General features: G+C 30.8%; 11 long non-coding RNA genes across 12 annotated transcripts; all 11 read right to left on the bottom strand.

Moving 5' to 3' along the window:
- Positions 1–838: 838 nt before the first annotated feature.
- LOC134690769 (uncharacterized) lies at positions 839–2,997 on the bottom strand. The gene is made up of 3 exons (XR_010102020.1): positions 2,738–2,997; positions 1,922–1,990; positions 839–1,158 (listed from the first exon to the last, which is right to left on the bottom strand). It is a non-coding gene; the product is annotated as an uncharacterized LOC134690769 (long non-coding RNA).
- A 30-nt stretch (positions 2,998–3,027) lies between these two features.
- LOC134690768 (uncharacterized) lies at positions 3,028–5,186 on the bottom strand. The gene is made up of 3 exons (XR_010102019.1): positions 4,927–5,186; positions 4,111–4,179; positions 3,028–3,347 (listed from the first exon to the last, which is right to left on the bottom strand). It is a non-coding gene; the product is annotated as an uncharacterized LOC134690768 (long non-coding RNA).
- A 30-nt stretch (positions 5,187–5,216) lies between these two features.
- LOC134690767 (uncharacterized) lies at positions 5,217–7,375 on the bottom strand. Its single transcript, XR_010102018.1, has 3 exons — positions 7,116–7,375; positions 6,300–6,368; positions 5,217–5,536 (listed from the first exon to the last, which is right to left on the bottom strand). It is a non-coding gene; the product is annotated as an uncharacterized LOC134690767 (long non-coding RNA).
- A 30-nt stretch (positions 7,376–7,405) lies between these two features.
- Positions 7,406–9,564, bottom strand: LOC134690766 (uncharacterized). The gene is made up of 3 exons (XR_010102017.1): positions 9,305–9,564; positions 8,489–8,557; positions 7,406–7,725 (listed from the first exon to the last, which is right to left on the bottom strand). It is a non-coding gene; the product is annotated as an uncharacterized LOC134690766 (long non-coding RNA).
- Positions 9,565–9,594: 30 nt separating this feature from the next.
- Positions 9,595–14,435, bottom strand: LOC134690765 (uncharacterized). 2 transcript variants are annotated; one of them, XR_010102015.1, is made up of 3 exons: positions 14,176–14,435; positions 10,678–10,746; positions 9,595–9,914 (listed from the first exon to the last, which is right to left on the bottom strand). It is a non-coding gene; the product is annotated as an uncharacterized LOC134690765 (long non-coding RNA). The 2 variants fall into 2 exon arrangements; XR_010102016.1 differs by lacking the exon at positions 14,176–14,435 and adding an exon at positions 11,262–11,332.
- A 30-nt stretch (positions 14,436–14,465) lies between these two features.
- Positions 14,466–16,624, bottom strand: LOC134690764 (uncharacterized). The gene is made up of 3 exons (XR_010102014.1): positions 16,365–16,624; positions 15,549–15,617; positions 14,466–14,785 (listed from the first exon to the last, which is right to left on the bottom strand). It is a non-coding gene; the product is annotated as an uncharacterized LOC134690764 (long non-coding RNA).
- A 30-nt stretch (positions 16,625–16,654) lies between these two features.
- LOC134690762 (uncharacterized) lies at positions 16,655–18,813 on the bottom strand. The gene is made up of 3 exons (XR_010102013.1): positions 18,554–18,813; positions 17,738–17,806; positions 16,655–16,974 (listed from the first exon to the last, which is right to left on the bottom strand). It is a non-coding gene; the product is annotated as an uncharacterized LOC134690762 (long non-coding RNA).
- A 30-nt stretch (positions 18,814–18,843) lies between these two features.
- LOC134690761 (uncharacterized) lies at positions 18,844–21,002 on the bottom strand. The gene is made up of 3 exons (XR_010102012.1): positions 20,743–21,002; positions 19,927–19,995; positions 18,844–19,163 (listed from the first exon to the last, which is right to left on the bottom strand). It is a non-coding gene; the product is annotated as an uncharacterized LOC134690761 (long non-coding RNA).
- A 30-nt stretch (positions 21,003–21,032) lies between these two features.
- On the bottom strand, positions 21,033–23,191 carry LOC134690760 (uncharacterized). The gene is made up of 3 exons (XR_010102011.1): positions 22,932–23,191; positions 22,116–22,184; positions 21,033–21,352 (listed from the first exon to the last, which is right to left on the bottom strand). It is a non-coding gene; the product is annotated as an uncharacterized LOC134690760 (long non-coding RNA).
- A 30-nt stretch (positions 23,192–23,221) lies between these two features.
- Positions 23,222–25,380, bottom strand: LOC134690759 (uncharacterized). The gene is made up of 3 exons (XR_010102010.1): positions 25,121–25,380; positions 24,305–24,373; positions 23,222–23,541 (listed from the first exon to the last, which is right to left on the bottom strand). It is a non-coding gene; the product is annotated as an uncharacterized LOC134690759 (long non-coding RNA).
- Positions 25,381–25,410: 30 nt separating this feature from the next.
- Positions 25,411–27,148, bottom strand: LOC134690758 (uncharacterized). Its single transcript, XR_010102009.1, has 3 exons — positions 27,078–27,148; positions 26,494–26,562; positions 25,411–25,730 (listed from the first exon to the last, which is right to left on the bottom strand). It is a non-coding gene; the product is annotated as an uncharacterized LOC134690758 (long non-coding RNA).
- Positions 27,149–27,324: the final 176 nt, after the last annotated feature.

The raw sequence follows: 27,324 nt of genomic DNA, 5'->3' as shown, positions 1-27,324 counted from the left end.
GTAGTTGAATAGCAATATTGTGTTCAAGAAGGTTTGACCCTCCCCCTTTTTCACTGAGAAATGACAATATCTTGTGTTTTGCTCGTGTGCATTAACAATAGTAATTCGTGATTTTCTTAATACATGTACATGTTTTTTTTCTGTTTATTTGCATATGATATCTACTGACCAGGGTCAAATCATTGGATAAAAGCAGATGTATGATGTATCTCACTTTACTCGTGTGAAGTGTGTTATCTCCCTTGATTATAAGCTATTCCTGTAGACCAGAGTGATAATTGCATAATAAAGACTATATTGTGTCATGTTTACTTACAATTTATTTATATTACATGTAAGTTTTTTCTTGCCTTTTTCAATTGAATAAACAATTCATTTCGGATCTCTCGGGGGTAAACAAAGTTATGACTGTGCCTAAAAAAAGTGTTCAGCCCCGTGCCAGTAATGCATTTAAAAGTGAAAATGTTATTGAATTTTTGCTGTTCTTTATCAATAATATTTATCTGAAATCATTTATGATAACTAGGTATAAATAAAAAACTACTAACCATCATTTTAACAATTTTCTGTGGTGTACAAGGTGAAATTAGCTTAAGACATCTCTGGATTCTTTCTCACAAGATGGGGCAATATGCGCAATTGTTATTCCATAGGCCGTAATGGTAACGTTTTCTTCTGTTGCTCAGCCCATATCGTAAACTTGTATATGTATGATGGCTTGTTTCGAAGCTGAGACATTTTTACATATGTGGTTAAATTTTCGGGGTACGAAGTGTGATTCATTTTTCCGTAATTTAGCAAACCCCGAGTATCCTTCCTCATGGTAAAAAATCCCAATTTTAACACAATAAGTTCTTTGAAATTTTAATACTTTGAACACATTTCATAGCTCCATGGTTTTTACACATTTATTCTGTGTTCCCTTATTTTCTAAATTAACACTAATGGTTCAGCTCAGTTATTTGTTTATCATAGAAATGTGTCAAATATCACTACACAGAGATTTTTTGTTTACACGTGACTTTTGTGTTCCTCATTTCAAGGCGCATTAGGGGTATTGTCCCATATTGAAATTCATAGTTCTGATTTTTCCAAATATTTTTAGGTGATCTTCATCGGTATGACATTCTGAATAAATCTGTGTATTTTTGTCCATTTCTGAAAAAAAATAAAGTCATTTCAGCACTATATGGCAATGACACTTTTATCGCTATATTCATTTATTTTTAATACAACGTGCATGTATAATTAATTTCTTCCAGTATACCTTTACTAGTCAAAACAAGGACAAAACTTTTGATGATAACCTTAAATAACAATACACAGACCCTATTAAAACATTCTATAACATTTTCTTGTGTCTTAAAGTGCATTTTGACAGAGAAATTATGCAAAAATGTAGATTTCATAAAAAAAACCCAGCAAAATAACTATTCTTACTAGTGGACATCTGGTATATAATGCTGTGGAAACCCCTCAAAACTACTGGGAAAGTCATTCTTATCATGTAAATTAGAATGCAATGAAGTGCAAATTTTCAAAACTTGTCCATTTACATAATTCTATTTGAGAAAAAAAGGCTTTTTACATGTATTTCAGTGAAAACCCTTTATCAGTGAGAAATCCACATGAGGTATTAAAGGAAACATTGTGACATCACACATATTATGGCGTCATTAAATAATGACAGATCAAAATAGTGCTAAATAGAGTTTGCAGTGTTACATGAGAATCAGTTGACGCAAGATTTAACTCGAAATGTTGAGTCGAAAAGACCAGTAACCAAGCCTTTTCATTTAATAGCAAGACCATAGCAACAGTTTTCATATAAGCATATTTTTAACAAACCGACTGTAATTTCATTTGCACAAATACCATAAATAAATAATTTAGAGCTTACCTAATAAATCAAAATGCTTACCAGTTATTCAGGACTTTTTAAAACCTTTAGTTTGTCATCTCATATTTAAAAGTAATGATATGTCTGGAACTGAAATAAGACAAAAAAAATTAACTCAAACTGTGTTATCATTTAATTTAAATACATAAGTATTATTGAGAGAGAAAAATCTAATTCTTGAAAATTTTATCACAAAGAAAGAAAAATGCTTCTCCCTTGTGGCTTAGCCACCTTCATTTAAACTGTTTATATTAGAAGCAATGAGTAGTAGCTAACTAGCTTAATACATGTAGTTGAATAGCAATATTGTGTTCAAGAAGGTTTGACCCTCCCCCTTTTTCACTGAGAAATGACAATATCTTGTGTTTTGCTCGTGTGCATTAACAATAGTAATTCGTGATTTTCTTAATACATGTACATGTTTTTTTTCTGTTTATTTGCATATGATATCTACTGACCAGGGTCAAATCATTGGATAAAAGCAGATGTATGATGTATCTCACTTTACTCGTGTGAAGTGTGTTATCTCCCTTGATTATAAGCTATTCCTGTAGACCAGAGTGATAATTGCATAATAAAGACTATATTGTGTCATGTTTACTTACAATTTATTTATATTACATGTAAGTTTTTTCTTGCCTTTTTCAATTGAATAAACAATTCATTTCGGATCTCTCGGGGGTAAACAAAGTTATGACTGTGCCTAAAAAAAGTGTTCAGCCCCGTGCCAGTAATGCATTTAAAAGTGAAAATGTTATTGAATTTTTGCTGTTCTTTATCAATAATATTTATCTGAAATCATTTATGATAACTAGGTATAAATAAAAAACTACTAACCATCATTTTAACAATTTTCTGTGGTGTACAAGGTGAAATTAGCTTAAGACATCTCTGGATTCTTTCTCACAAGATGGGGCAATATGCGCAATTGTTATTCCATAGGCCGTAATGGTAACGTTTTCTTCTGTTGCTCAGCCCATATCGTAAACTTGTATATGTATGATGGCTTGTTTCGAAGCTGAGACATTTTTACATATGTGGTTAAATTTTCGGGGTACGAAGTGTGATTCATTTTTCCGTAATTTAGCAAACCCCGAGTATCCTTCCTCATGGTAAAAAATCCCAATTTTAACACAATAAGTTCTTTGAAATTTTAATACTTTGAACACATTTCATAGCTCCATGGTTTTTACACATTTATTCTGTGTTCCCTTATTTTCTAAATTAACACTAATGGTTCAGCTCAGTTATTTGTTTATCATAGAAATGTGTCAAATATCACTACACAGAGATTTTTTGTTTACACGTGACTTTTGTGTTCCTCATTTCAAGGCGCATTAGGGGTATTGTCCCATATTGAAATTCATAGTTCTGATTTTTCCAAATATTTTTAGGTGATCTTCATCGGTATGACATTCTGAATAAATCTGTGTATTTTTGTCCATTTCTGAAAAAAAATAAAGTCATTTCAGCACTATATGGCAATGACACTTTTATCGCTATATTCATTTATTTTTAATACAACGTGCATGTATAATTAATTTCTTCCAGTATACCTTTACTAGTCAAAACAAGGACAAAACTTTTGATGATAACCTTAAATAACAATACACAGACCCTATTAAAACATTCTATAACATTTTCTTGTGTCTTAAAGTGCATTTTGACAGAGAAATTATGCAAAAATGTAGATTTCATAAAAAAAACCCAGCAAAATAACTATTCTTACTAGTGGACATCTGGTATATAATGCTGTGGAAACCCCTCAAAACTACTGGGAAAGTCATTCTTATCATGTAAATTAGAATGCAATGAAGTGCAAATTTTCAAAACTTGTCCATTTACATAATTCTATTTGAGAAAAAAAGGCTTTTTACATGTATTTCAGTGAAAACCCTTTATCAGTGAGAAATCCACATGAGGTATTAAAGGAAACATTGTGACATCACACATATTATGGCGTCATTAAATAATGACAGATCAAAATAGTGCTAAATAGAGTTTGCAGTGTTACATGAGAATCAGTTGACGCAAGATTTAACTCGAAATGTTGAGTCGAAAAGACCAGTAACCAAGCCTTTTCATTTAATAGCAAGACCATAGCAACAGTTTTCATATAAGCATATTTTTAACAAACCGACTGTAATTTCATTTGCACAAATACCATAAATAAATAATTTAGAGCTTACCTAATAAATCAAAATGCTTACCAGTTATTCAGGACTTTTTAAAACCTTTAGTTTGTCATCTCATATTTAAAAGTAATGATATGTCTGGAACTGAAATAAGACAAAAAAAATTAACTCAAACTGTGTTATCATTTAATTTAAATACATAAGTATTATTGAGAGAGAAAAATCTAATTCTTGAAAATTTTATCACAAAGAAAGAAAAATGCTTCTCCCTTGTGGCTTAGCCACCTTCATTTAAACTGTTTATATTAGAAGCAATGAGTAGTAGCTAACTAGCTTAATACATGTAGTTGAATAGCAATATTGTGTTCAAGAAGGTTTGACCCTCCCCCTTTTTCACTGAGAAATGACAATATCTTGTGTTTTGCTCGTGTGCATTAACAATAGTAATTCGTGATTTTCTTAATACATGTACATGTTTTTTTTCTGTTTATTTGCATATGATATCTACTGACCAGGGTCAAATCATTGGATAAAAGCAGATGTATGATGTATCTCACTTTACTCGTGTGAAGTGTGTTATCTCCCTTGATTATAAGCTATTCCTGTAGACCAGAGTGATAATTGCATAATAAAGACTATATTGTGTCATGTTTACTTACAATTTATTTATATTACATGTAAGTTTTTTCTTGCCTTTTTCAATTGAATAAACAATTCATTTCGGATCTCTCGGGGGTAAACAAAGTTATGACTGTGCCTAAAAAAAGTGTTCAGCCCCGTGCCAGTAATGCATTTAAAAGTGAAAATGTTATTGAATTTTTGCTGTTCTTTATCAATAATATTTATCTGAAATCATTTATGATAACTAGGTATAAATAAAAAACTACTAACCATCATTTTAACAATTTTCTGTGGTGTACAAGGTGAAATTAGCTTAAGACATCTCTGGATTCTTTCTCACAAGATGGGGCAATATGCGCAATTGTTATTCCATAGGCCGTAATGGTAACGTTTTCTTCTGTTGCTCAGCCCATATCGTAAACTTGTATATGTATGATGGCTTGTTTCGAAGCTGAGACATTTTTACATATGTGGTTAAATTTTCGGGGTACGAAGTGTGATTCATTTTTCCGTAATTTAGCAAACCCCGAGTATCCTTCCTCATGGTAAAAAATCCCAATTTTAACACAATAAGTTCTTTGAAATTTTAATACTTTGAACACATTTCATAGCTCCATGGTTTTTACACATTTATTCTGTGTTCCCTTATTTTCTAAATTAACACTAATGGTTCAGCTCAGTTATTTGTTTATCATAGAAATGTGTCAAATATCACTACACAGAGATTTTTTGTTTACACGTGACTTTTGTGTTCCTCATTTCAAGGCGCATTAGGGGTATTGTCCCATATTGAAATTCATAGTTCTGATTTTTCCAAATATTTTTAGGTGATCTTCATCGGTATGACATTCTGAATAAATCTGTGTATTTTTGTCCATTTCTGAAAAAAAATAAAGTCATTTCAGCACTATATGGCAATGACACTTTTATCGCTATATTCATTTATTTTTAATACAACGTGCATGTATAATTAATTTCTTCCAGTATACCTTTACTAGTCAAAACAAGGACAAAACTTTTGATGATAACCTTAAATAACAATACACAGACCCTATTAAAACATTCTATAACATTTTCTTGTGTCTTAAAGTGCATTTTGACAGAGAAATTATGCAAAAATGTAGATTTCATAAAAAAAACCCAGCAAAATAACTATTCTTACTAGTGGACATCTGGTATATAATGCTGTGGAAACCCCTCAAAACTACTGGGAAAGTCATTCTTATCATGTAAATTAGAATGCAATGAAGTGCAAATTTTCAAAACTTGTCCATTTACATAATTCTATTTGAGAAAAAAAGGCTTTTTACATGTATTTCAGTGAAAACCCTTTATCAGTGAGAAATCCACATGAGGTATTAAAGGAAACATTGTGACATCACACATATTATGGCGTCATTAAATAATGACAGATCAAAATAGTGCTAAATAGAGTTTGCAGTGTTACATGAGAATCAGTTGACGCAAGATTTAACTCGAAATGTTGAGTCGAAAAGACCAGTAACCAAGCCTTTTCATTTAATAGCAAGACCATAGCAACAGTTTTCATATAAGCATATTTTTAACAAACCGACTGTAATTTCATTTGCACAAATACCATAAATAAATAATTTAGAGCTTACCTAATAAATCAAAATGCTTACCAGTTATTCAGGACTTTTTAAAACCTTTAGTTTGTCATCTCATATTTAAAAGTAATGATATGTCTGGAACTGAAATAAGACAAAAAAAATTAACTCAAACTGTGTTATCATTTAATTTAAATACATAAGTATTATTGAGAGAGAAAAATCTAATTCTTGAAAATTTTATCACAAAGAAAGAAAAATGCTTCTCCCTTGTGGCTTAGCCACCTTCATTTAAACTGTTTATATTAGAAGCAATGAGTAGTAGCTAACTAGCTTAATACATGTAGTTGAATAGCAATATTGTGTTCAAGAAGGTTTGACCCTCCCCCTTTTTCACTGAGAAATGACAATATCTTGTGTTTTGCTCGTGTGCATTAACAATAGTAATTCGTGATTTTCTTAATACATGTACATGTTTTTTTTCTGTTTATTTGCATATGATATCTACTGACCAGGGTCAAATCATTGGATAAAAGCAGATGTATGATGTATCTCACTTTACTCGTGTGAAGTGTGTTATCTCCCTTGATTATAAGCTATTCCTGTAGACCAGAGTGATAATTGCATAATAAAGACTATATTGTGTCATGTTTACTTACAATTTATTTATATTACATGTAAGTTTTTTCTTGCCTTTTTCAATTGAATAAACAATTCATTTCGGATCTCTCGGGGGTAAACAAAGTTATGACTGTGCCTAAAAAAAGTGTTCAGCCCCGTGCCAGTAATGCATTTAAAAGTGAAAATGTTATTGAATTTTTGCTGTTCTTTATCAATAATATTTATCTGAAATCATTTATGATAACTAGGTATAAATAAAAAACTACTAACCATCATTTTAACAATTTTCTGTGGTGTACAAGGTGAAATTAGCTTAAGACATCTCTGGATTCTTTCTCACAAGATGGGGCAATATGCGCAATTGTTATTCCATAGGCCGTAATGGTAACGTTTTCTTCTGTTGCTCAGCCCATATCGTAAACTTGTATATGTATGATGGCTTGTTTCGAAGCTGAGACATTTTTACATATGTGGTTAAATTTTCGGGGTACGAAGTGTGATTCATTTTTCCGTAATTTAGCAAACCCCGAGTATCCTTCCTCATGGTAAAAAATCCCAATTTTAACACAATAAGTTCTTTGAAATTTTAATACTTTGAACACATTTCATAGCTCCATGGTTTTTACACATTTATTCTGTGTTCCCTTATTTTCTAAATTAACACTAATGGTTCAGCTCAGTTATTTGTTTATCATAGAAATGTGTCAAATATCACTACACAGAGATTTTTTGTTTACACGTGACTTTTGTGTTCCTCATTTCAAGGCGCATTAGGGGTATTGTCCCATATTGAAATTCATAGTTCTGATTTTTCCAAATATTTTTAGGTGATCTTCATCGGTATGACATTCTGAATAAATCTGTGTATTTTTGTCCATTTCTGAAAAAAAATAAAGTCATTTCAGCACTATATGGCAATGACACTTTTATCGCTATATTCATTTATTTTTAATACAACGTGCATGTATAATTAATTTCTTCCAGTATACCTTTACTAGTCAAAACAAGGACAAAACTTTTGATGATAACCTTAAATAACAATACACAGACCCTATTAAAACATTCTATAACATTTTCTTGTGTCTTAAAGTGCATTTTGACAGAGAAATTATGCAAAAATGTAGATTTCATAAAAAAAACCCAGCAAAATAACTATTCTTACTAGTGGACATCTGGTATATAATGCTGTGGAAACCCCTCAAAACTACTGGGAAAGTCATTCTTATCATGTAAATTAGAATGCAATGAAGTGCAAATTTTCAAAACTTGTCCATTTACATAATTCTATTTGAGAAAAAAAGGCTTTTTACATGTATTTCAGTGAAAACCCTTTATCAGTGAGAAATCCACATGAGGTATTAAAGGAAACATTGTGACATCACACATATTATGGCGTCATTAAATAATGACAGATCAAAATAGTGCTAAATAGAGTTTGCAGTGTTACATGAGAATCAGTTGACGCAAGATTTAACTCGAAATGTTGAGTCGAAAAGACCAGTAACCAAGCCTTTTCATTTAATAGCAAGACCATAGCAACAGTTTTCATATAAGCATATTTTTAACAAACCGACTGTAATTTCATTTGCACAAATACCATAAATAAATAATTTAGAGCTTACCTAATAAATCAAAATGCTTACCAGTTATTCAGGACTTTTTAAAACCTTTAGTTTGTCATCTCATATTTAAAAGTAATGATATGTCTGGAACTGAAATAAGACAAAAAAAATTAACTCAAACTGTGTTATCATTTAATTTAAATACATAAGTATTATTGAGAGAGAAAAATCTAATTCTTGAAAATTTTATCACAAAGAAAGAAAAATGCTTCTCCCTTGTGGCTTAGCCACCTTCATTTAAACTGTTTATATTAGAAGCAATGAGTAGTAGCTAACTAGCTTAATACATGTAGTTGAATAGCAATATTGTGTTCAAGAAGGTTTGACCCTCCCCCTTTTTCACTGAGAAATGACAATATCTTGTGTTTTGCTCGTGTGCATTAACAATAGTAATTCGTGATTTTCTTAATACATGTACATGTTTTTTTTCTGTTTATTTGCATATGATATCTACTGACCAGGGTCAAATCATTGGATAAAAGCAGATGTATGATGTATCTCACTTTACTCGTGTGAAGTGTGTTATCTCCCTTGATTATAAGCTATTCCTGTAGACCAGAGTGATAATTGCATAATAAAGACTATATTGTGTCATGTTTACTTACAATTTATTTATATTACATGTAAGTTTTTTCTTGCCTTTTTCAATTGAATAAACAATTCATTTCGGATCTCTCGGGGGTAAACAAAGTTATGACTGTGCCTAAAAAAAGTGTTCAGCCCCGTGCCAGTAATGCATTTAAAAGTGAAAATGTTATTGAATTTTTGCTGTTCTTTATCAATAATATTTATCTGAAATCATTTATGATAACTAGGTATAAATAAAAAACTACTAACCATCATTTTAACAATTTTCTGTGGTGTACAAGGTGAAATTAGCTTAAGACATCTCTGGATTCTTTCTCACAAGATGGGGCAATATGCGCAATTGTTATTCCATAGGCCGTAATGGTAACGTTTTCTTCTGTTGCTCAGCCCATATCGTAAACTTGTATATGTATGATGGCTTGTTTCGAAGCTGAGACATTTTTACATATGTGGTTAAATTTTCGGGGTACGAAGTGTGATTCATTTTTCCGTAATTTAGCAAACCCCGAGTATCCTTCCTCATGGTAAAAAATCCCAATTTTAACACAATAAGTTCTTTGAAATTTTAATACTTTGAACACATTTCATAGCTCCATGGTTTTTACACATTTATTCTGTGTTCCCTTATTTTCTAAATTAACACTAATGGTTCAGCTCAGTTATTTGTTTATCATAGAAATGTGTCAAATATCACTACACAGAGATTTTTTGTTTACACGTGACTTTTGTGTTCCTCATTTCAAGGCGCATTAGGGGTATTGTCCCATATTGAAATTCATAGTTCTGATTTTTCCAAATATTTTTAGGTGATCTTCATCGGTATGACATTCTGAATAAATCTGTGTATTTTTGTCCATTTCTGAAAAAAAATAAAGTCATTTCAGCACTATATGGCAATGACACTTTTATCGCTATATTCATTTATTTTTAATACAACGTGCATGTATAATTAATTTCTTCCAGTATACCTTTACTAGTCAAAACAAGGACAAAACTTTTGATGATAACCTTAAATAACAATACACAGACCCTATTAAAACATTCTATAACATTTTCTTGTGTCTTAAAGTGCATTTTGACAGAGAAATTATGCAAAAATGTAGATTTCATAAAAAAAACCCAGCAAAATAACTATTCTTACTAGTGGACATCTGGTATATAATGCTGTGGAAACCCCTCAAAACTACTGGGAAAGTCATTCTTATCATGTAAATTAGAATGCAATGAAGTGCAAATTTTCAAAACTTGTCCATTTACATAATTCTATTTGAGAAAAAAAGGCTTTTTACATGTATTTCAGTGAAAACCCTTTATCAGTGAGAAATCCACATGAGGTATTAAAGGAAACATTGTGACATCACACATATTATGGCGTCATTAAATAATGACAGATCAAAATAGTGCTAAATAGAGTTTGCAGTGTTACATGAGAATCAGTTGACGCAAGATTTAACTCGAAATGTTGAGTCGAAAAGACCAGTAACCAAGCCTTTTCATTTAATAGCAAGACCATAGCAACAGTTTTCATATAAGCATATTTTTAACAAACCGACTGTAATTTCATTTGCACAAATACCATAAATAAATAATTTAGAGCTTACCTAATAAATCAAAATGCTTACCAGTTATTCAGGACTTTTTAAAACCTTTAGTTTGTCATCTCATATTTAAAAGTAATGATATGTCTGGAACTGAAATAAGACAAAAAAAATTAACTCAAACTGTGTTATCATTTAATTTAAATACATAAGTATTATTGAGAGAGAAAAATCTAATTCTTGAAAATTTTATCACAAAGAAAGAAAAATGCTTCTCCCTTGTGGCTTAGCCACCTTCATTTAAACTGTTTATATTAGAAGCAATGAGTAGTAGCTAACTAGCTTAATACATGTAGTTGAATAGCAATATTGTGTTCAAGAAGGTTTGACCCTCCCCCTTTTTCACTGAGAAATGACAATATCTTGTGTTTTGCTCGTGTGCATTAACAATAGTAATTCGTGATTTTCTTAATACATGTACATGTTTTTTTTCTGTTTATTTGCATATGATATCTACTGACCAGGGTCAAATCATTGGATAAAAGCAGATGTATGATGTATCTCACTTTACTCGTGTGAAGTGTGTTATCTCCCTTGATTATAAGCTATTCCTGTAGACCAGAGTGATAATTGCATAATAAAGACTATATTGTGTCATGTTTACTTACAATTTATTTATATTACATGTAAGTTTTTTCTTGCCTTTTTCAATTGAATAAACAATTCATTTCGGATCTCTCGGGGGTAAACAAAGTTATGACTGTGCCTAAAAAAAGTGTTCAGCCCCGTGCCAGTAATGCATTTAAAAGTGAAAATGTTATTGAATTTTTGCTGTTCTTTATCAATAATATTTATCTGAAATCATTTATGATAACTAGGTATAAATAAATCAAAGAGCTGAAAGCTCTGAGGGAAAATGACGCCACTGTCTCTAATATTGAGATATTTTTTATGCAAGTCTTGATTTTCACATACCGTAATTAATTTAACAATGCAACATGTCTTGTAAGCATATAATTGATATTCGTATATATGTGTGTGTGTGAAGTGACTGTTTTTTTAAGACAAATGAATAGGTCAAGACTACCTGAATTGTACAAATAAATACCGTAGAAAGGCTTGTATATTTCTCACTGGTACATAGTCCCTTCTCTCAGAAAATTGTTATTAATTTTAAATAATCTTTTTGTTACTATTATCAAAGGTCTAATGAAACTCAGGTAATTTAAAAAAATTATAGTCAAACCGGCACCTGGTCAAATCGACACCCTATATAGTCAATTTGTCACCCATGTTAATATATATTTTTAACAGTATTTTAAGCAAAGAGTAAAAAAAAGAAAGGGGTTGCCATATTTGTTTTTAGTATTTAAGCAAAAAGAGTGAAGTACCTAAGGAAAGGATTGTCTGAAAATATTAACTTTCACATTTTTGGGGGATTCATGTACATTTGTATATATCATTTTTCTCCACTAAATGTGTGTGTTCCAGACCGTATGAGTATTTGGACCGTACGCGTGTGGTCTGGACCGTATGCGTTCTTTTTCAAAATAATCTGATTAATATCATTAAGAAGTTGCTTAAGTTTATAAGTTACAAATGCATGTAAAGTTCATTTACAGCTCAACATAACTTAACTCTCAAATTAATATGTAAAAGTTCCAAAAGTAATTGGAATAAAAACGTAATTTTTTAACTAATACAAAAATTCACGCTTATTAAATCTGTTCATCATGTTAATATCTTGTATTTAGCTTGTCCATCAGTAATACATAAATTGACTTATGATCATAGAAATTTACATTATCGGAAGTTAACATGATGTGAACTACAATTTTAGAATATTAGAAACTTTATAAAATATTGCAAATGCAAAGGAACATGAATGAACTGCAAATATGTAAATGTAAATAATTTATCATTAATTGTGGTAGTAAGAGTCACCATGGGAGAGAGTACCAAAAATAGGATTCAGATATTCAATTAAACAAATATTTAAATTCAATTGTTCAATTATTCATTTGATCCATCTAACATGTCTAAAAGTAATTGTAATGATAAAAATTTATAAAAAATAAAGATTGTGATAAATGGTTAGCTCGTACTGGACCATACATGTTTACTCATACGGTCCGACCATACGAGTATTGTCAGACTGTACGAGTATACGTATACCGTCCGGAACGTACAGTCCAAATACTCATGGTCTGGAACATGTATTTTTAATTATATATATGAGGTATATTTAGGAATAAAGGTATTGAATATTCATTTTTATGCATTTTTTAACCAGTTGAGCATTTTACAGGATTGTTGGTTTGATGTTGTTTAAACTTTCCTGAAAAAACATCTAAAATTAGCTTTTATTTGGCATGAAAGTTAGATTTATTGAAAGGGACTCATAGTTTTCCATTTTATTTTTCTAAGTGTTTTATTGTTAAGTAACAGATTGGGTAAGGGCTTCGTTGTTTACCTTTATACACAACAACTAATTAACTATGTACTTTGTAAAAGTTATAAGTTGATCGAATAGAAAATATTATAACAAATATTATTGGATGCCAAATTGACTTCAAATAGGTGCCGATTTGACTATATGCCGATTTAACCAGGTGCCGATTTGAGTTGAACATTTCAAATCCTCTGCGATCGTTTGCGGTATTTTCTTGAGAAACCCTGTTTTCGATCATCAAACAGAAGTAGAAACTGTTTTAAAATGATTCTAGAACGCTTCATGATTGTTGAAATAAGTTTAATTCACTTAAAAAACAATTTTGAAACTTTGCGATGTTTTGAAAGGAAGTTTAAAACGGAAGTGTAAAAGAAGAAATTAACCGGTGAAAGTCGAAATCCGTACATGACAGATATATCACTATAATACGATTTTGAAAATAAAAAAGTTCCATCCTTTTGTACAACAGTCTTTAATATACCTATCACATTAATGTTTGAAGGGTCTTAGCTTATACAAACCAATTTTAAGTCGGTATGAAACATCAAAACGGAATGAACAATAACCGATTACGTTTTGTAGTTTACAAATTCTAAATGCATAGAACAGAAAGGAGAAATTTGTAATGAAAGGTTTAGTTTTTATATTTATCACTTTTAATTTGATATTAAATAGAAATAACTTATTAATATGGACGAGTTAAAATAATTAGTTTGAAAAATCATGAGAGCGCCCTCTACAATATCAATAACAAAGATGGCGGAATGTAAACAAACAACCTCGCCGCGAATATTGAATTGTTCTCTTATTTCTTGCTAATTGTACTATTTAGTGCGCATCCCCACTGCAAGGTCCAGTTGTTGAGAATAAAAGCGCGGACTATACAAGACTTCCTATGGACAGGTCAACATTTTTGTTGTACTAAATAAAATAAAGTATGTAAACTGGTTCCCGTCCGACTAACACACTTTGTTCTAGTGTAGCGGAATACAAGCAGATACCAGTTAGTTTGTAAAATAGTAAATATGAAACCAAGTGCGGTAGGCAGAGGCAATAATCGACTTCCTGTTGTTCTGGTCAATAGTAATGGAAGAATGCCGCTGACGCGTCATTTTCCAAAAACTACTAACCATCATTTTAACAATTTTCTGTGGTGTACAAGGTGAAATTAGCTTAAGACATCTCTGGATTCTTTCTCACAAGATGGGGCAATATGCGCAATTGTTATTCCATAGGCCGTAATGGTAACGTTTTCTTCTGTTGCTCAGCCCATATCGTAAACTTGTATATGTATGATGGCTTGTTTCGAAGCTGAGACATTTTTACATATGTGGTTAAATTTTCGGGGTACGAAGTGTGATTCATTTTTCCGTAATTTAGCAAACCCCGAGTATCCTTCCTCATGGTAAAAAATCCCAATTTTAACACAATAAGTTCTTTGAAATTTTAATACTTTGAACACATTTCATAGCTCCATGGTTTTTACACATTTATTCTGTGTTCCCTTATTTTCTAAATTAACACTAATGGTTCAGCTCAGTTATTTGTTTATCATAGAAATGTGTCAAATATCACTACACAGAGATTTTTTGTTTACACGTGACTTTTGTGTTCCTCATTTCAAGGCGCATTAGGGGTATTGTCCCATATTGAAATTCATAGTTCTGATTTTTCCAAATATTTTTAGGTGATCTTCATCGGTATGACATTCTGAATAAATCTGTGTATTTTTGTCCATTTCTGAAAAAAAATAAAGTCATTTCAGCACTATATGGCAATGACACTTTTATCGCTATATTCATTTATTTTTAATACAACGTGCATGTATAATTAATTTCTTCCAGTATACCTTTACTAGTCAAAACAAGGACAAAACTTTTGATGATAACCTTAAATAACAATACACAGACCCTATTAAAACATTCTATAACATTTTCTTGTGTCTTAAAGTGCATTTTGACAGAGAAATTATGCAAAAATGTAGATTTCATAAAAAAAACCCAGCAAAATAACTATTCTTACTAGTGGACATCTGGTATATAATGCTGTGGAAACCCCTCAAAACTACTGGGAAAGTCATTCTTATCATGTAAATTAGAATGCAATGAAGTGCAAATTTTCAAAACTTGTCCATTTACATAATTCTATTTGAGAAAAAAAGGCTTTTTACATGTATTTCAGTGAAAACCCTTTATCAGTGAGAAATCCACATGAGGTATTAAAGGAAACATTGTGACATCACACATATTATGGCGTCATTAAATAATGACAGATCAAAATAGTGCTAAATAGAGTTTGCAGTGTTACATGAGAATCAGTTGACGCAAGATTTAACTCGAAATGTTGAGTCGAAAAGACCAGTAACCAAGCCTTTTCATTTAATAGCAAGACCATAGCAACAGTTTTCATATAAGCATATTTTTAACAAACCGACTGTAATTTCATTTGCACAAATACCATAAATAAATAATTTAGAGCTTACCTAATAAATCAAAATGCTTACCAGTTATTCAGGACTTTTTAAAACCTTTAGTTTGTCATCTCATATTTAAAAGTAATGATATGTCTGGAACTGAAATAAGACAAAAAAAATTAACTCAAACTGTGTTATCATTTAATTTAAATACATAAGTATTATTGAGAGAGAAAAATCTAATTCTTGAAAATTTTATCACAAAGAAAGAAAAATGCTTCTCCCTTGTGGCTTAGCCACCTTCATTTAAACTGTTTATATTAGAAGCAATGAGTAGTAGCTAACTAGCTTAATACATGTAGTTGAATAGCAATATTGTGTTCAAGAAGGTTTGACCCTCCCCCTTTTTCACTGAGAAATGACAATATCTTGTGTTTTGCTCGTGTGCATTAACAATAGTAATTCGTGATTTTCTTAATACATGTACATGTTTTTTTTCTGTTTATTTGCATATGATATCTACTGACCAGGGTCAAATCATTGGATAAAAGCAGATGTATGATGTATCTCACTTTACTCGTGTGAAGTGTGTTATCTCCCTTGATTATAAGCTATTCCTGTAGACCAGAGTGATAATTGCATAATAAAGACTATATTGTGTCATGTTTACTTACAATTTATTTATATTACATGTAAGTTTTTTCTTGCCTTTTTCAATTGAATAAACAATTCATTTCGGATCTCTCGGGGGTAAACAAAGTTATGACTGTGCCTAAAAAAAGTGTTCAGCCCCGTGCCAGTAATGCATTTAAAAGTGAAAATGTTATTGAATTTTTGCTGTTCTTTATCAATAATATTTATCTGAAATCATTTATGATAACTAGGTATAAATAAAAAACTACTAACCATCATTTTAACAATTTTCTGTGGTGTACAAGGTGAAATTAGCTTAAGACATCTCTGGATTCTTTCTCACAAGATGGGGCAATATGCGCAATTGTTATTCCATAGGCCGTAATGGTAACGTTTTCTTCTGTTGCTCAGCCCATATCGTAAACTTGTATATGTATGATGGCTTGTTTCGAAGCTGAGACATTTTTACATATGTGGTTAAATTTTCGGGGTACGAAGTGTGATTCATTTTTCCGTAATTTAGCAAACCCCGAGTATCCTTCCTCATGGTAAAAAATCCCAATTTTAACACAATAAGTTCTTTGAAATTTTAATACTTTGAACACATTTCATAGCTCCATGGTTTTTACACATTTATTCTGTGTTCCCTTATTTTCTAAATTAACACTAATGGTTCAGCTCAGTTATTTGTTTATCATAGAAATGTGTCAAATATCACTACACAGAGATTTTTTGTTTACACGTGACTTTTGTGTTCCTCATTTCAAGGCGCATTAGGGGTATTGTCCCATATTGAAATTCATAGTTCTGATTTTTCCAAATATTTTTAGGTGATCTTCATCGGTATGACATTCTGAATAAATCTGTGTATTTTTGTCCATTTCTGAAAAAAAATAAAGTCATTTCAGCACTATATGGCAATGACACTTTTATCGCTATATTCATTTATTTTTAATACAACGTGCATGTATAATTAATTTCTTCCAGTATACCTTTACTAGTCAAAACAAGGACAAAACTTTTGATGATAACCTTAAATAACAATACACAGACCCTATTAAAACATTCTATAACATTTTCTTGTGTCTTAAAGTGCATTTTGACAGAGAAATTATGCAAAAATGTAGATTTCATAAAAAAAACCCAGCAAAATAACTATTCTTACTAGTGGACATCTGGTATATAATGCTGTGGAAACCCCTCAAAACTACTGGGAAAGTCATTCTTATCATGTAAATTAGAATGCAATGAAGTGCAAATTTTCAAAACTTGTCCATTTACATAATTCTATTTGAGAAAAAAAGGCTTTTTACATGTATTTCAGTGAAAACCCTTTATCAGTGAGAAATCCACATGAGGTATTAAAGGAAACATTGTGACATCACACATATTATGGCGTCATTAAATAATGACAGATCAAAATAGTGCTAAATAGAGTTTGCAGTGTTACATGAGAATCAGTTGACGCAAGATTTAACTCGAAATGTTGAGTCGAAAAGACCAGTAACCAAGCCTTTTCATTTAATAGCAAGACCATAGCAACAGTTTTCATATAAGCATATTTTTAACAAACCGACTGTAATTTCATTTGCACAAATACCATAAATAAATAATTTAGAGCTTACCTAATAAATCAAAATGCTTACCAGTTATTCAGGACTTTTTAAAACCTTTAGTTTGTCATCTCATATTTAAAAGTAATGATATGTCTGGAACTGAAATAAGACAAAAAAAATTAACTCAAACTGTGTTATCATTTAATTTAAATACATAAGTATTATTGAGAGAGAAAAATCTAATTCTTGAAAATTTTATCACAAAGAAAGAAAAATGCTTCTCCCTTGTGGCTTAGCCACCTTCATTTAAACTGTTTATATTAGAAGCAATGAGTAGTAGCTAACTAGCTTAATACATGTAGTTGAATAGCAATATTGTGTTCAAGAAGGTTTGACCCTCCCCCTTTTTCACTGAGAAATGACAATATCTTGTGTTTTGCTCGTGTGCATTAACAATAGTAATTCGTGATTTTCTTAATACATGTACATGTTTTTTTTCTGTTTATTTGCATATGATATCTACTGACCAGGGTCAAATCATTGGATAAAAGCAGATGTATGATGTATCTCACTTTACTCGTGTGAAGTGTGTTATCTCCCTTGATTATAAGCTATTCCTGTAGACCAGAGTGATAATTGCATAATAAAGACTATATTGTGTCATGTTTACTTACAATTTATTTATATTACATGTAAGTTTTTTCTTGCCTTTTTCAATTGAATAAACAATTCATTTCGGATCTCTCGGGGGTAAACAAAGTTATGACTGTGCCTAAAAAAAGTGTTCAGCCCCGTGCCAGTAATGCATTTAAAAGTGAAAATGTTATTGAATTTTTGCTGTTCTTTATCAATAATATTTATCTGAAATCATTTATGATAACTAGGTATAAATAAAAAACTACTAACCATCATTTTAACAATTTTCTGTGGTGTACAAGGTGAAATTAGCTTAAGACATCTCTGGATTCTTTCTCACAAGATGGGGCAATATGCGCAATTGTTATTCCATAGGCCGTAATGGTAACGTTTTCTTCTGTTGCTCAGCCCATATCGTAAACTTGTATATGTATGATGGCTTGTTTCGAAGCTGAGACATTTTTACATATGTGGTTAAATTTTCGGGGTACGAAGTGTGATTCATTTTTCCGTAATTTAGCAAACCCCGAGTATCCTTCCTCATGGTAAAAAATCCCAATTTTAACACAATAAGTTCTTTGAAATTTTAATACTTTGAACACATTTCATAGCTCCATGGTTTTTACACATTTATTCTGTGTTCCCTTATTTTCTAAATTAACACTAATGGTTCAGCTCAGTTATTTGTTTATCATAGAAATGTGTCAAATATCACTACACAGAGATTTTTTGTTTACACGTGACTTTTGTGTTCCTCATTTCAAGGCGCATTAGGGGTATTGTCCCATATTGAAATTCATAGTTCTGATTTTTCCAAATATTTTTAGGTGATCTTCATCGGTATGACATTCTGAATAAATCTGTGTATTTTTGTCCATTTCTGAAAAAAAATAAAGTCATTTCAGCACTATATGGCAATGACACTTTTATCGCTATATTCATTTATTTTTAATACAACGTGCATGTATAATTAATTTCTTCCAGTATACCTTTACTAGTCAAAACAAGGACAAAACTTTTGATGATAACCTTAAATAACAATACACAGACCCTATTAAAACATTCTATAACATTTTCTTGTGTCTTAAAGTGCATTTTGACAGAGAAATTATGCAAAAATGTAGATTTCATAAAAAAAACCCAGCAAAATAACTATTCTTACTAGTGGACATCTGGTATATAATGCTGTGGAAACCCCTCAAAACTACTGGGAAAGTCATTCTTATCATGTAAATTAGAATGCAATGAAGTGCAAATTTTCAAAACTTGTCCATTTACATAATTCTATTTGAGAAAAAAAGGCTTTTTACATGTATTTCAGTGAAAACCCTTTATCAGTGAGAAATCCACATGAGGTATTAAAGGAAACATTGTGACATCACACATATTATGGCGTCATTAAATAATGACAGATCAAAATAGTGCTAAATAGAGTTTGCAGTGTTACATGAGAATCAGTTGACGCAAGATTTAACTCGAAATGTTGAGTCGAAAAGACCAGTAACCAAGCCTTTTCATTTAATAGCAAGACCATAGCAACAGTTTTCATATAAGCATATTTTTAACAAACCGACTGTAATTTCATTTGCACAAATACCATAAATAAATAATTTAGAGCTTACCTAATAAATCAAAATGCTTACCAGTTATTCAGGACTTTTTAAAACCTTTAGTTTGTCATCTCATATTTAAAAGTAATGATATGTCTGGAACTGAAATAAGACAAAAAAAATTAACTCAAACTGTGTTATCATTTAATTTAAATACATAAGTATTATTGAGAGAGAAAAATCTAATTCTTGAAAATTTTATCACAAAGAAAGAAAAATGCTTCTCCCTTGTGGCTTAGCCACCTTCATTTAAACTGTTTATATTAGAAGCAATGAGTAGTAGCTAACTAGCTTAATACATGTAGTTGAATAGCAATATTGTGTTCAAGAAGGTTTGACCCTCCCCCTTTTTCACTGAGAAATGACAATATCTTGTGTTTTGCTCGTGTGCATTAACAATAGTAATTCGTGATTTTCTTAATACATGTACATGTTTTTTTTCTGTTTATTTGCATATGATATCTACTGACCAGGGTCAAATCATTGGATAAAAGCAGATGTATGATGTATCTCACTTTACTCGTGTGAAGTGTGTTATCTCCCTTGATTATAAGCTATTCCTGTAGACCAGAGTGATAATTGCATAATAAAGACTATATTGTGTCATGTTTACTTACAATTTATTTATATTACATGTAAGTTTTTTCTTGCCTTTTTCAATTGAATAAACAATTCATTTCGGATCTCTCGGGGGTAAACAAAGTTATGACTGTGCCTAAAAAAAGTGTTCAGCCCCGTGCCAGTAATGCATTTAAAAGTGAAAATGTTATTGAATTTTTGCTGTTCTTTATCAATAATATTTATCTGAAATCATTTATGATAACTAGGTATAAATAAAAAACTACTAACCATCATTTTAACAATTTTCTGTGGTGTACAAGGTGAAATTAGCTTAAGACATCTCTGGATTCTTTCTCACAAGATGGGGCAATATGCGCAATTGTTATTCCATAGGCCGTAATGGTAACGTTTTCTTCTGTTGCTCAGCCCATATCGTAAACTTGTATATGTATGATGGCTTGTTTCGAAGCTGAGACATTTTTACATATGTGGTTAAATTTTCGGGGTACGAAGTGTGATTCATTTTTCCGTAATTTAGCAAACCCCGAGTATCCTTCCTCATGGTAAAAAATCCCAATTTTAACACAATAAGTTCTTTGAAATTTTAATACTTTGAACACATTTCATAGCTCCATGGTTTTTACACATTTATTCTGTGTTCCCTTATTTTCTAAATTAACACTAATGGTTCAGCTCAGTTATTTGTTTATCATAGAAATGTGTCAAATATCACTACACAGAGATTTTTTGTTTACACGTGACTTTTGTGTTCCTCATTTCAAGGCGCATTAGGGGTATTGTCCCATATTGAAATTCATAGTTCTGATTTTTCCAAATATTTTTAGGTGATCTTCATCGGTATGACATTCTGAATAAATCTGTGTATTTTTGTCCATTTCTGAAAAAAAATAAAGTCATTTCAGCACTATATGGCAATGACACTTTTATCGCTATATTCATTTATTTTTAATACAACGTGCATGTATAATTAATTTCTTCCAGTATACCTTTACTAGTCAAAACAAGGACAAAACTTTTGATGATAACCTTAAATAACAATACACAGACCCTATTAAAACATTCTATAACATTTTCTTGTGTCTTAAAGTGCATTTTGACAGAGAAATTATGCAAAAATGTAGATTTCATAAAAAAAACCCAGCAAAATAACTATTCTTACTAGTGGACATCTGGTATATAATGCTGTGGAAACCCCTCAAAACTACTGGGAAAGTCATTCTTATCATGTAAATTAGAATGCAATGAAGTGCAAATTTTCAAAACTTGTCCATTTACATAATTCTATTTGAGAAAAAAAGGCTTTTTACATGTATTTCAGTGAAAACCCTTTATCAGTGAGAAATCCACATGAGGTATTAAAGGAAACATTGTGACATCACACATATTATGGCGTCATTAAATAATGACAGATCAAAATAGTGCTAAATAGAGTTTGCAGTGTTACATGAGAATCAGTTGACGCAAGATTTAACTCGAAATGTTGAGTCGAAAAGACCAGTAACCAAGCCTTTTCATTTAATAGCAAGACCATAGCAACAGTTTTCATATAAGCATATTTTTAACAAACCGACTGTAATTTCATTTGCACAAATACCATAAATAAATAATTTAGAGCTTACCTAATAAATCAAAATGCTTACCAGTTATTCAGGACTTTTTAAAACCTTTAGTTTGTCATCTCATATTTAAAAGTAATGATATGTCTGGAACTGAAATAAGACAAAAAAAATTAACTCAAACTGTGTTATCATTTAATTTAAATACATAAGTATTATTGAGAGAGAAAAATCTAATTCTTGAAAATTTTATCACAAAGAAAGAAAAATGCTTCTCCCTTGTGGCTTAGCCACCTTCATTTAAACTGTTTATATTAGAAGCAATGAGTAGTAGCTAACTAGCTTAATACATGTAGTTGAATAGCAATATTGTGTTCAAGAAGGTTTGACCCTCCCCCTTTTTCACTGAGAAATGACAATATCTTGTGTTTTGCTCGTGTGCATTAACAATAGTAATTCGTGATTTTCTTAATACATGTACATGTTTTTTTTCTGTTTATTTGCATATGATATCTACTGACCAGGGTCAAATCATTGGATAAAAGCAGATGTATGATGTATCTCACTTTACTCGTGTGAAGTGTGTTATCTCCCTTGATTATAAGCTATTCCTGTAGACCAGAGTGATAATTGCATAATAAAGACTATATTGTGTCATGTTTACTTACAATTTATTTATATTACATGTAAGTTTTTTCTTGCCTTTTTCAATTGAATAAACAATTCATTTCGGATCTCTCGGGGGTAAACAAAGTTATGACTGTGCCTAAAAAAAGTGTTCAGCCCCGTGCCAGTAATGCATTTAAAAGTGAAAATGTTATTGAATTTTTGCTGTTCTTTATCAATAATATTTATCTGAAATCATTTATGATAACTAGGTATAAATAAAAAACTACTAACCATCATTTTAACAATTTTCTGTGGTGTACAAGGTGAAATTAGCTTAAGACATCTCTGGATTCTTTCTCACAAGATGGGGCAATATGCGCAATTGTTATTCCATAGGCCGTAATGGTAACGTTTTCTTCTGTTGCTCAGCCCATATCGTAAACTTGTATATGTATGATGGCTTGTTTCGAAGCTGAGACATTTTTACATATGTGGTTAAATTTTCGGGGTACGAAGTGTGATTCATTTTTCCGTAATTTAGCAAACCCCGAGTATCCTTCCTCATGGTAAAAAATCCCAATTTTAACACAATAAGTTCTTTGAAATTTTAATACTTTGAACACATTTCATAGCTCCATGGTTTTTACACATTTATTCTGTGTTCCCTTATTTTCTAAATTAACACTAATGGTTCAGCTCAGTTATTTGTTTATCATAGAAATGTGTCAAATATCACTACACAGAGATTTTTTGTTTACACGTGACTTTTGTGTTCCTCATTTCAAGGCGCATTAGGGGTATTGTCCCATATTGAAATTCATAGTTCTGATTTTTCCAAATATTTTTAGGTGATCTTCATCGGTATGACATTCTGAATAAATCTGTGTATTTTTGTCCATTTCTGAAAAAAAATAAAGTCATTTCAGCACTATATGGCAATGACACTTTTATCGCTATATTCATTTATTTTTAATACAACGTGCATGTATAATTAATTTCTTCCAGTATACCTTTACTAGTCAAAACAAGGACAAAACTTTTGATGATAACCTTAAATAACAATACACAGACCCTATTAAAACATTCTATAACATTTTCTTGTGTCTTAAAGTGCATTTTGACAGAGAAATTATGCAAAAATGTAGATTTCATAAAAAAAACCCAGCAAAATAACTATTCTTACTAGTGGACATCTGGTATATAATGCTGTGGAAACCCCTCAAAACTACTGGGAAAGTCATTCTTATCATGTAAATTAGAATGCAATGAAGTGCAAATTTTCAAAACTTGTCCATTTACATAATTCTATTTGAGAAAAAAAGGCTTTTTACATGTATTTCAGTGAAAACCCTTTATCAGTGAGAAATCCACATGAGGTATTAAAGGAAACATTGTGACATCACACATATTATGGCGTCATTAAATAATGACAGATCAAAATAGTGCTAAATAGAGTTTGCAGTGTTACATGAGAATCAGTTGACGCAAGATTTAACTCGAAATGTTGAGTCGAAAAGACCAGTAACCAAGCCTTTTCATTTAATAGCAAGACCATAGCAACAGTTTTCATATAAGCATATTTTTAACAAACCGACTGTAATTTCATTTGCACAAATACCATAAATAAATAATTTAGAGCTTACCTAATAAATCAAAATGCTTACCAGTTATTCAGGACTTTTTAAAACCTTTAGTTTGTCATCTCATATTTAAAAGTAATGATATGTCTGGAACTGAAATAAGACAAAAAAAATTAACTCAAACTGTGTTATCATTTAATTTAAATACATAAGTATTATTGAGAGAGAAAAATCTAATTCTTGAAAATTTTATCACAAAGAAAGAAAAATGCTTCTCCCTTGTGGCTTAGCCACCTTCATTTAAACTGTTTATATTAGAAGCAATGAGTAGTAGCTAACTAGCTTAATACATGTAGTTGAATAGCAATATTGTGTTCAAGAAGGTTTGACCCTCCCCCTTTTTCACTGAGAAATGACAATATCTTGTGTTTTGCTCGTGTGCATTAACAATAGTAATTCGTGATTTTCTTAATACATGTACATGTTTTTTTTCTGTTTATTTGCATATGATATCTACTGACCAGGGTCAAATCATTGGATAAAAGCAGATGTATGATGTATCTCACTTTACTCGTGTGAAGTGTGTTATCTCCCTTGATTATAAGCTATTCCTGTAGACCAGAGTGATAATTGCATAATAAAGACTATATTGTGTCATGTTTACTTACAATTTATTTATATTACATGTAAGTTTTTTCTTGCCTTTTTCAATTGAATAAACAATTCATTTCGGATCTCTCGGGGGTAAACAAAGTTATGACTGTGCCTAAAAAAAGTGTTCAGCCCCGTGCCAGTAATGCATTTAAAAGTGAAAATGTTATTGAATTTTTGCTGTTCTTTATCAATAATATTTATCTGAAATCATTTATGATAACTAGGTATAAATAAAAAACTACTAACCATCATTTTAACAATTTTCTGTGGTGTACAAGGTGAAATTAGCTTAAGACATCTCTGGATTCTTTCTCACAAGATGGGGCAATATGCGCAATTGTTATTCCATAGGCCGTAATGGTAACGTTTTCTTCTGTTGCTCAGCCCATATCGTAAACTTGTATATGTATGATGGCTTGTTTCGAAGCTGAGACATTTTTACATATGTGGTTAAATTTTCGGGGTACGAAGTGTGATTCATTTTTCCGTAATTTAGCAAACCCCGAGTATCCTTCCTCATGGTAAAAAATCCCAATTTTAACACAATAAGTTCTTTGAAATTTTAATACTTTGAACACATTTCATAGCTCCATGGTTTTTACACATTTATTCTGTGTTCCCTTATTTTCTAAATTAACACTAATGGTTCAGCTCAGTTATTTGTTTATCATAGAAATGTGTCAAATATCACTACACAGAGATTTTTTGTTTACACGTGACTTTTGTGTTCCTCATTTCAAGGCGCATTAGGGGTATTGTCCCATATTGAAATTCATAGTTCTGATTTTTCCAAATATTTTTAGGTGATCTTCATCGGTATGACATTCTGAATAAATCTGTGTATTTTTGTCCATTTCTGAAAAAAAATAAAGTCATTTCAGCACTATATGGCAATGACACTTTTATCGCTATATTCATTTATTTTTAATACAACGTGCATGTATAATTAATTTCTTCCAGTATACCTTTACTAGTCAAAACAAGGACAAAACTTTTGATGATAACCTTAAATAACAATACACAGACCCTATTAAAACATTCTATAACATTTTCTTGTGTCTTAAAGTGCATTTTGACAGAGAAATTATGCAAAAATGTAGATTTCATAAAAAAAACCCAGCAAAATAACTATTCTTACTAGTGGACATCTGGTATATAATGCTGTGGAAACCCCTCAAAACTACTGGGAAAGTCATTCTTATCATGTAAATTAGAATGCAATGAAGTGCAAATTTTCAAAACTTGTCCATTTACATAATTCTATTTGAGAAAAAAAGGCTTTTTACATGTATTTCAGTGAAAACCCTTTATCAGTGAGAAATCCACATGAGGTATTAAAGGAAACATTGTGACATCACACATATTATGGCGTCATTAAATAATGACAGATCAAAATAGTGCTAAATAGAGTTTGCAGTGTTACATGAGAATCAGTTGACGCAAGATTTAACTCGAAATGTTGAGTCGAAAAGACCAGTAACCAAGCCTTTTCATTTAATAGCAAGACCATAGCAACAGTTTTCATATAAGCATATTTTTAACAAACCGACTGTAATTTCATTTGCACAAATACCATAAATAAATAATTTAGAGCTTACCTAATAAATCAAAATGCTTACCAGTTATTCAGGACTTTTTAAAACCTTTAGTTTGTCATCTCATATTTAAAAGTAATGATATGTCTGGAACTGAAATAAGACAAAAAAAATTAACTCAAACTGTGTTATCATTTAATTTAAATACATAAGTATTATTGAGAGAGAAAAATCTAATTCTTGAAAATTTTATCACAAAGAAAGAAAAATGCTTCTCCCTTGTGGCTTAGCCACCTTCATTTAAACTGTTTATATTAGAAGCAATGAGTAGTAGCTAACTAGCTTAATACATGTAGTTGAATAGCAATATTGTGTTCAAGAAGGTTTGACCCTCCCCCTTTTTCACTGAGAAATGACAATATCTTGTGTTTTGCTCGTGTGCATTAACAATAGTAATTCGTGATTTTCTTAATACATGTACATGTTTTTTTTCTGTTTATTTGCATATGATATCTACTGACCAGGGTCAAATCATTGGATAAAAGCAGATGTATGATGTATCTCACTTTACTCGTGTGAAGTGTGTTATCTCCCTTGATTATAAGCTATTCCTGTAGACCAGAGTGATAATTGCATAATAAAGACTATATTGTGTCATGTTTACTTACAATTTATTTATATTACATGTAAGTTTTTTCTTGCCTTTTTCAATTGAATAAACAATTCATTTCGGATCTCTCGGGGGTAAACAAAGTTATGACTGTGCCTAAAAAAAGTGTTCAGCCCCGTGCCAGTAATGCATTTAAAAGTGAAAATGTTATTGAATTTTTGCTGTTCTTTATCAATAATATTTATCTGAAATCATTTATGATAACTAGGTATAAATAAAAAACTACTAACCATCATTTTAACAAT

This window comes from Mytilus trossulus, chromosome 11 (assembly GCF_036588685.1).
Source record: "Mytilus trossulus isolate FHL-02 chromosome 11, PNRI_Mtr1.1.1.hap1, whole genome shotgun sequence".
Lineage (NCBI taxonomy): Eukaryota > Metazoa > Mollusca > Bivalvia > Mytilida > Mytilidae > Mytilus > Mytilus trossulus.
Note: the sequence above shows the minus strand (reverse complement) of the source record. Positions and strands in the feature narration are given on the sequence as shown.